This window comes from Magnolia sinica, chromosome 4 (assembly GCF_029962835.1).
Source record: "Magnolia sinica isolate HGM2019 chromosome 4, MsV1, whole genome shotgun sequence".
Taxonomy (NCBI): domain Eukaryota; kingdom Viridiplantae; phylum Streptophyta; class Magnoliopsida; order Magnoliales; family Magnoliaceae; genus Magnolia; species Magnolia sinica.
The window spans coordinates 7,990,425-7,999,624 of NC_080576.1; the positions used below are offsets into that span (position 1 = coordinate 7,990,425).

Genomic DNA, 9,200 nt, shown 5'->3' on the forward strand with positions numbered 1-9,200 from the left:
GTAGTTATGGCCGCAGATAGCTCCATAATTTTATTTTGAAATGATCATACTATGGGTTCACTGTTGTCCGATTAAAGTGAATAGATCATATTGGACGAGGGGCGGCTCTAATCATTGATTTACTAAGGCGTACACCTTATTCTCTAAAGGCTATTTTGACCACCAGAACAACTTGCATAAGGGCATTTTCATCCAAAAAAAAAAAGTCAAAAAATATCAAGGGGCTAAAAATATATATGAATTAAAAATCTAATGTACGTTAGCTACTTTATTACATCATAATGTGGGCTATTTTAATTAATAGCACCTTCATTACATGGATATAAAAAAGCATAGTAGAGGGTGACCCGATCCATCCGAGCCAGCAACATGTACAAGGAAGTGGATTGCGTACTGAGTAAACTCTGTGGGGTCCACCATGATTTATGTATTTTATCTAGTCTGTCCATCCATTTTACAAGATAAATTTAGGGCCTTGGCTTAAAACCTAAGCATATACAAGGCTAAAATGGACCACACCACAGGAAACAGTGTGAATTGAATTTCTATGTTGAAAATTTCATGGGTGCCACGAAAGTTTTGGATCAAGATTATATTTGTTTTTTCCCTTCATCCGTGTTTTTTTTTTTTTTATCTTATGAACAGTTTAGATGACAAATAAACATCATTGTGAGGCTCAAAAATATTTTGACGGTGGAAATCATTCCACTGGTATGGTCCACTTGAGATTTGTATAAGCTTAAATTTTGGGCTCAACACCTAAAATGACATGGAAAAATGGATAGGAGGTGTGGATAAATCAATGAATTCACAGTGGGCCCAACTGAGTTTACTCAGCACGATAAGAGCGTACCAAGTTACTTAGTACGCAATCTGATTTCCATGTATAGGGGGCGTTACCCACTAAAAGTACTTTAATTAAGAAAGGCGTGGGCAAGTTTTGCTTATGTCGCGACTCAGGATCATCAGCATGTGTCGCTCTGATTAGGCTCCACATGCTGAGACGGTTTCCATGGGAACCATCCATGATCTAGATGTTATGATTTACGGGCCAACTCCCGCTGAATGGAAGATTCTGACCAATACACTGTGTAGATGAATTAAGAACATTGTACTCCAAAAATCAAAGGGTCCTATTCATCCTTGAAGCTTGATTATTGGATAATAGTTCAATTATGGTAAGGATGAGACGATGGACGGTTTCGATCATTGGATCATCTCATCACGTGGACCCATGTGATGATGTAATGATGGTTATCCCTGGACAACAATTTCTATCGAAGGCATTAATTATATGAGTGCAAATGATTTCTACAAGGTGTATTATACATGCAAGTGGAATCGACCAGTCGCTCCTCCTCCTATAAACACCGGATTGGATTAGGTGCAACCCCAGCCTCACCCAAGACAGTGGGGCCCACCTTGATATATGTATTCTAAATCCATTCTGTCCATCCATTTTTCCTGATCACTTTAGGGCATGAACTCAAAAATGAAGCAAATACAAATCTAAGGTGGATCATAATATAGGAAACGGTAACGAATGAACACCACACTATTAAAAACTTCCTAGGGCCCACCATAATGCTTCCTTAATGTTTATTTGCCATCAACCTGTTGTAAGGTGACACAATACTGGATGAAGGGAAAGAAACAAATATCAGCTCAATCAAATACTTTCATGGCTCGTAAGAAGATTTTAATGGTTAGTAATCATTGTTGCCTATGGTATAGTCCACCAGATATTTGAATCTATTTAATTTATGGGATTTTGATCTAAAATAATTTGGAAAAACGGATGGACGGTATGGATGTACCTTACATAAATTAAGGTGGGCCCTATTGTAAGGGCAGCACCATCCTAGGTGAAGCCGCGGGGGGTGCACCTAATACACCCTCTATAGACAACGATTTCTATAAGAGGTGTCGTACAGGTGCAAGCATATCTACAGGAGATATGTCATACATAAGGGTGTACATGAATCGAGCTAGCTCGGTTAGCTCGCTCGACTCAACTCGAAAAAGCTTGATTCGACTCAGTTTGAAGCTGAGTTCGAGCCGAGTCGAGCTGATTTTTTAAGCTCGAAAATGAGTTCGAGTCGAGTTCGAGCAGGCCCCATTTCGATTTGACTAAGATCGAATCCAACTCGAATCGAACCGTTCGTACAACTCAGAGCCCGAGAAGCGTTAGTGCTTCTCTTCGCATGACACGTTGATAAGGGTCAAATATTACATATTAGACCCCGATTATTACCTGATTTTATGTACTTGATAATGCTTAATGGAATATTTTAATCATGTTTTTGTTGCAGGGTGTAATCAGGAGCGTTGACTGAAAAAGAGTACTAAAAGCGTGGATTCGACACTTTGAAGTCATCAGAGCAGGGGATGGATTCTAGGGGACTAGGATCAACAGATTTACATGCCAGAGACCTGAAAAAATTGAGAAACTGAAGTTCAAGTGGCCCGAAATTGGTCCAGAATGCAAGATCACAGGGTTCCAACCATCCATTCGACTTAAAACTTCATACAGGGCTTGAAGACCATAAATGAACCGTACATGTCAAATTTCAGCTCCTGAATCTCTGTGGAAGTGGCCCAACTGACAAATCAGCCACCAAAACAATGATATGGGGCCCACCTGCTATCAGGATACGCTTCAAATTTGGTTTCCACGGTTAAAATGAGATAGCAAAACAGATGGATGGAGCAGATGTCTCACAAAGATCATAGTGGGCCCCACGTACAACGTGCGTGTACATGGCATGTCCGCACGCGAGCCGCACTAGACCAGGAGTCCCAGTCAAAGTCGGCTGACCCGACTCCTTGCTCAAGAACGGACAACATCATTCACTGTCCGTCTGCTTTTACAGTTGTGAGGCCTAATCATCATCCAGATCAATGATCTGGATCGTCCATTCGTCTCATGCGATACCCACAACCCACACCTAGGTGTTGGAATTCCAGATAAAAACATAGATCGGTTTTCAACCATTCAAACACAGGTTGGACGACAAAATGGAAAAGAAAGTGGGCCACGCCAGTAGCACTCCAAAACCAACCATATTAAAACAGTTTTTCAATATGAATCTACTGGATGGTGTGGATTTTCAAAACAAAAGCGAAGTGGGCCCCACCGAACACGTCAGCGGAGGTTGGAGCCAAGATCGCGCGTCCATAAAATTCGGATCTTCCGTGGAGTTGTGTGACCCCGAACGTGATCAGATCAAAGATCTGAACCGTCCAATGGAAGCCCCAGTCAGGCATAACCCTAGCCATGATGGCAGATGCGGTAATCGGGACGATCAACGTCGGGATCTTCAGTCCAAAAGCAGCTTTTTATGCATTTCTTGCTGCGAGAAACAGAGCTCACGCAGGAACCCTTTTCTGCGTAAAGGGCTGTGTAAAGAGGAGTGGGAACTGCCTCTTCAGGGGTCCGTGCCTATAAAAAAGAAGAGGGAGAGAGGAGAAAGGAGAAATCGGTGGGGGGAGATGCAAGGACGTGGAGCAAAGAGAGAGGGAGCTGGACGCGGAGCAGTTGTTTAACGGAGTTTTTTTCTTCTCCTTGTCTTGATTTTATGTTTTTAGAGGTGAGTTAAATCATGGTCATGATTAGTTAAACCTCTTAGATAGGGCTAAGAGGTGAAGCCTGTAGCGTGATGGGTGACTTTTGCTATGCCTTTTGTTTAGACTGAATTGATGTTGATTTTGGTTTTAATTAAGGGAATGTTTGTTTTAGTTTTTAATGGTCTGTTGTGACTAAAATTACAATGGGTCTGCGATGACTTTGAGCATGTTCCTTTCTTTTTATGTGTATGACATCAGAAAGCCCTATTGTTCACCATCATCTCTTGGGCATAGTCGGATGACGGTACCCTTCCTAACCTTCATACATTGTTGATAGGTTGGTAATTAGTTTAATTTTATTGTTTACTTTGTCTCCTGGGCATAGTTTAGTGATGGAATCCATTCTAATTCATATACCTTTCATCCATTGAAAATTAGATCAAAGGAAGTTCAGTTTGATCTTCATGGTTATACCCTTCAACTGGATGAAGATGCACTCTAAGTCCGGTTGAGTTTTTGATGCAGGCATAAGTTTTCCCTGATCTCTACAAGTGAATCCTCTAAATCCCTAGTGTCATTTCCCTGAATTCTTAAAATCTTAGATAATTATTTCATCATTATTAATCAAATTACATTCGATTTAGATTTCATCTTAATCTAGTTCTCGTTCTACTTAGTTTCAAATAACGTACAGGTATCAGTCCCTTGGGATTCGACCTCGGTCTCACCGAGTTTATTACTACATCACAACCCTATACTTGGGGAGTGAACAAGTTTTTGGCGCCGTTGCCGGGGATTGACGGTTTCGTTTTTTGAGATTAATTAGTTTTAGAATTTGGTTAAGATTAGGATTTTACTAACTTTAGGTTAAAGGTTTTTATTTTATTTTATCTTTAGGAACTAACCTGTTTTCCTGTTTTGTAGGATCCTGACATAAACTTCTAAATTGGTAATCCCCTTCTAATTCCTCTACTTTTTCTATTTTTAGGAAATAGTTTATTTTTAGAAACTTTCTAATTTTAGGTTTAGATTTTCTATTTTAGAAAGTTTCTAATTCTAACTCTTTTAGAATCTAACTTTGTTTTCTAACTTATTTTTAGAAATTTTCTACTTGTAGAATTTTTGTTTAGAAACTAACTTTCCTATTTTGTAGGCTTTTAAGATAGAAATTTCTAATTCTGTAAGCTCTTTCTCTACTTTCTATCTTTCAGATCCCTGTTAGTAACTTACTTTCTAGTTTAAGACTTTCCTAATTTATTTTAGAAAATTTCACTTTCTTTTAGGAATTCCTTCTTTTAGAAATCAGTTTACTGTTATCTTTCTTTTTTTTAAGGATTTTCGAATTTTAGCCCTTCTCTTTTTAGAATCTAACTTATTTTGTTTTATTTTGCAGGTTTTTAACTTAGGGACTCCAATTTGGTAACTTCTTTCCAACCCTCTCTTTCTCTTTAGATTTTTTTTTCCTTTCTTAGGATTAAGTTTCGAATTTGATTGAGGGCTGCGAGTGTTTTATGCCCAAGTGAGCCCGTGACAACACTCAACGTCTCTTGACTGAAGGAGGATTGGTTGAGGGGTTGACTATCCATCGCAGGACTAAGCACCACTTGAAATCCCCTGAGTTAATTGAAGTGATGGCTGAAAACCAACCTCTTCTATCCCAACCTAGGGTGGAGGACATTCAGGATGAGAATAAGGTGCATCAAGCACCCCCGCCACGTACTTTACGAGATTATTTACAACCAGCGGGGGTGAGTACGCCCTCATGCATGATTTTTTCTGAAAATACAGGACATATAGACATCAAGTCAGGGGTTATCCAACTCCCTCCTAAGTTCCATGGGCTTGAATTTGAAGAGTCATATTTACATTTGAAAGAGTTTGATGAGATCATAGCCACTTTATATTTTCAAAATGTGTCTGAGGACATAGTCAGGCTGAGACTCTTTCCTTTTTCCTTAAAGGAGAAGGCTAAGACGTGGTTACATTCACTGCGTCCTAGACCATTAGCACATGGAATGATATGCAAAGGAAATTTATAAAGAAATTTTTTCCACATCATAAAACGATTACCCTTAGAAAAGCAATCATGAACTTCACCCAAAAGGAGGATGAAACATTTTACCAATGTTGGGAAAGGTTCAAGGATTTGGTCAATTCATGCCCACAACACAGCTTTGAAACGTGGTGCATTACAAATTTTTTCTACGATGGACTGACATCTTCCATGCGCCAAATTGTCGAGACAATGTGTAATGGAGAATTCATTAATAAAAATGTCGATGAGGTATGGGATTACCGTGATAGTCTTGCTGAAAAAACACAATCATGGGATTATTACCCAAAATCTAACACCACGTCTAGGCCGACTCAATTAAAGGAGAAAGGTGGATTGTATCTCTTGAAAGAAGAGAATGATCTCAAGTATAAAGTAACTATGCTCATAAGAAAAGTTGAGGCCATGGAAGGAAAGAATGATAAGGTTAATGAAAGTGTTTACGGCATATGTGATTGCAACATTCATACAACTGAAAATTGTCCTACGATACCTGCCTTTCGAGAAGTATTGAATGAACAATCCAATGCTGTAAATAATTATCAAAGACCTTTTAATGGACCAACCTCTAATACGTACAATCCTGGTTGGAAAAGTCATCCAAACTTTAGTTGGAGAAATGGACAAACTGCTAGCCCTCAAGGTTTCTTCAATCAAAATCCAAATCAGGGGAAACCTCAAGAAGAACTGGTTCAAAATTTCATGCAAGAGCTGACCCATGCAATGTGAGACTTTATGCAAAAGATGGATTCACGTATGATGGTTATAGAAAAGGGGATGCTTCCTGCACAACCGCTTCCCAATCCTAAACCGCAGTACGAGATAAGTAATCCCAGCTCTTCAAATCAAATAGAGCATGTTAAATCCATCACCACTCTTAGGAGTGGGAAGATCATTAATAAAACCCTTCCGGTTAGGCCCGAAAAGCCTCAAAAACCGAAAGAGGACAACAATGATGGATCTAGTGATGCCCCACAAAAAGTAGAACCGGAACTTATAGAAAAGCCAGTTGCTCCATTTTCCCAACGGTTGGTCACACCAAAACATCTCTCTAACTCTCAGGATATCCTAGAGGTGTTGAAACAAGTGAAAGTCAACATCCCTCTACTTGATGTTGTAAAACAGATACCTTCATATGCCAAATTTCTGAAAGACTTATGCACGACCAAACAACGGCAGAGTATTCAAAAGAAGATCTTCTTGACTGAGAAAGTGAGTACCATCCTAAAGCAAGAGGTGCTACAGAAATTCAAGGATCCCGATAGCCCAACCATATCATGTGTAATTGGAGATCATCGAATTGATTTTGCACTTCTTGACTTAGGAGCGAGCGTCAATCTGATTCTCTACTTGGTATGCAAACAGTTAGGTTTGGGTGATTTAAAACCCACCCTAACCACACTACAACTTGCTGATCACTCTGTTCGTGTACCAAGAGGGATAATTGAGGATGTGTTGGTCCAAGTTGATAGATTTTACTACCCTGTAGATTTTATCATCCTGGACACCAAACCCATCAATAACATGAGCACTCAGATTCCCGTCATTCTTGGTCGCCCATTCCTTGCCACATCAAACACAATTATCAATTGCAGGAATGGTGTTATGACTATGTCCTTTGGGAATATGACATTGGAGTCAAACATCTTTTTCAATAACGGCAGAAACTTAGAGGATGATGATGATTTCCACGATATTAACATGATTGACTCTTTAGTGGAAGATATGACACCTCTGACCTTATCCTCTAACCCTCTAGAGACGTGCCTGGCCCACTCCCATGATTTTGATGATGACATGATTAGGGAAACGTGTGCCTTGCTTGATACTGCACCGGTACTTGAAGTTAACTGGTGGAGGCCACAATTTGAAGAGTTGCCCCAAACTGATGTAGTGCCTCTACCGTTTAACCTCAAGCCACCGAAACTTGACCTAAAACCTTTGCCCTCTGATTTAAAATATGTCTATTTAGGTCAAGATGAGACATACCCGGTGGTGATCTCTGCCCACGTGGAGAAAGAACAGGAGAGTATGCTCATATCTACTCTCATTGAGCATAAGGGAGCCCTTGGATGGACGATAGCGGACCTCAAGGGAATCGACCCCTCGATTTGTACTCACCGCATTTATCTTGAGGATAATGCTAAGATCGCTTGGCAATCACAACGTAGATTAAATCTAAACATGAGGGAAGTGGTTAAGGCCGAGGTTCTTAAACTATTGGATGTGGGTATCATATACCCCATATCCAATAGTCAATGGGTGAGTCCAACTTAGGTAGTTCCTAAGAAGTCTGGGATCACCATCGTAGCTAATGCCAATAATGAACTCGTGCCAACTAGAGTTACTACTGGTTGGAGAATGTGCATTGACTATAGGAAGCTGAATACCGTCACGAGGAAAGACCACTTTCCTTTGCCCTTCATTGATCAAATCTTGGAAAGGCTAACTGGTCATTCCTATTACTGTTTTCTTAACGGGTATTAGGGCTACAATCAGATTGAAATCGCCCCTGACGACCAGGAAAAGACCACATTTACATGTCCCTACGGAACCTTTGCCTACAGAAGGATGCCATTCGGATTATGTAATGCCCTTGCCACCTTTCAGCGATGTATGATGAGTATCTTTTCTAACATGGTAGGAAAATATCTAGAGATCTTCATGGACAATTTCTCTATTTTCGATTCATCTTTCAGCGAGTGCTTAGAGAGTCTTAAATGTGTGCTGAAAAGATGTGAAGAAAAGAACTTGGTACTTAATTGGGAGAAGTGTCATTTCATGGTTCATAAGGGAATTGTCCTTGGATATATTATCTCGTCCAAAGGAATCGAGGTGGATAAGGCAAAAATCGATCTTATTTCTAACCTACCTCCACCCAAGAACATTAGAGACATGCGATCCTTCTTAGGACACGCAGGATTTTACAGGTGATTTATAAAGGACTTTGGTCTCCTCTCTCGTCCTTTATGTAGTCTACTTCAAAAGGATGCACCATACGAGTGGACTGAGCCATGACAGGAAGCTTTCACTAAGCTTAAGGGCATGTTGACTAGTGCACCCATCATACAACCACCCGACAGGGGCATTCCTTTTGAACTTATGTGCGACACATCTGATTATGCTCTTGGGGCAGTTCTAGGCCAAAGAAAAGATAAGAAATCCTACGTTATTCATTATACGAGTAAGACTCTAAATCCTGCCCAAGTGAACTACTCGACTATGGAAAAAGAACTCTTGGCCGTAGTGTTCACTTTGGACAAATTTCGGTCCTACTTGATTGAATCCAAGATCATTATTTACACTGATCACGCGGTGCTCAAGTATCTTCTGTCCAAGAATGATGCTAAGCCCTACTTAATACGATGGATCCTCCTACTCCAGGAATTCGACCTAGAAATAAAAGATAAAAAGGGAGTAGAGAACGTAGTGGCTGACCATCTTTCTCGCCTTAATCCCTCTGATTCCCTTGAAACGACACATATCAATGATATGTTCCTTGATGAACAATTGTTCAGAGTCTCCCATTCACCTTGGTTCACTGATATTGCTAATTATCTTGCCACAGGTTCCATACCGA

The 9,200-nt window shown here is 40.1% G+C and overlaps 1 non-coding gene across 1 annotated transcript; it reads right to left on the reverse strand.

Moving 5' to 3' along the window:
- Positions 1 to 5,635: 5,635 nt before the first annotated feature.
- Positions 5,636 to 5,742, reverse strand: LOC131244738 (small nucleolar RNA R71). Its single transcript, XR_009170515.1, has one exon. It is a non-coding gene; the product is annotated as a small nucleolar RNA R71 (small nucleolar RNA).
- Positions 5,743 to 9,200: the final 3,458 nt, after the last annotated feature.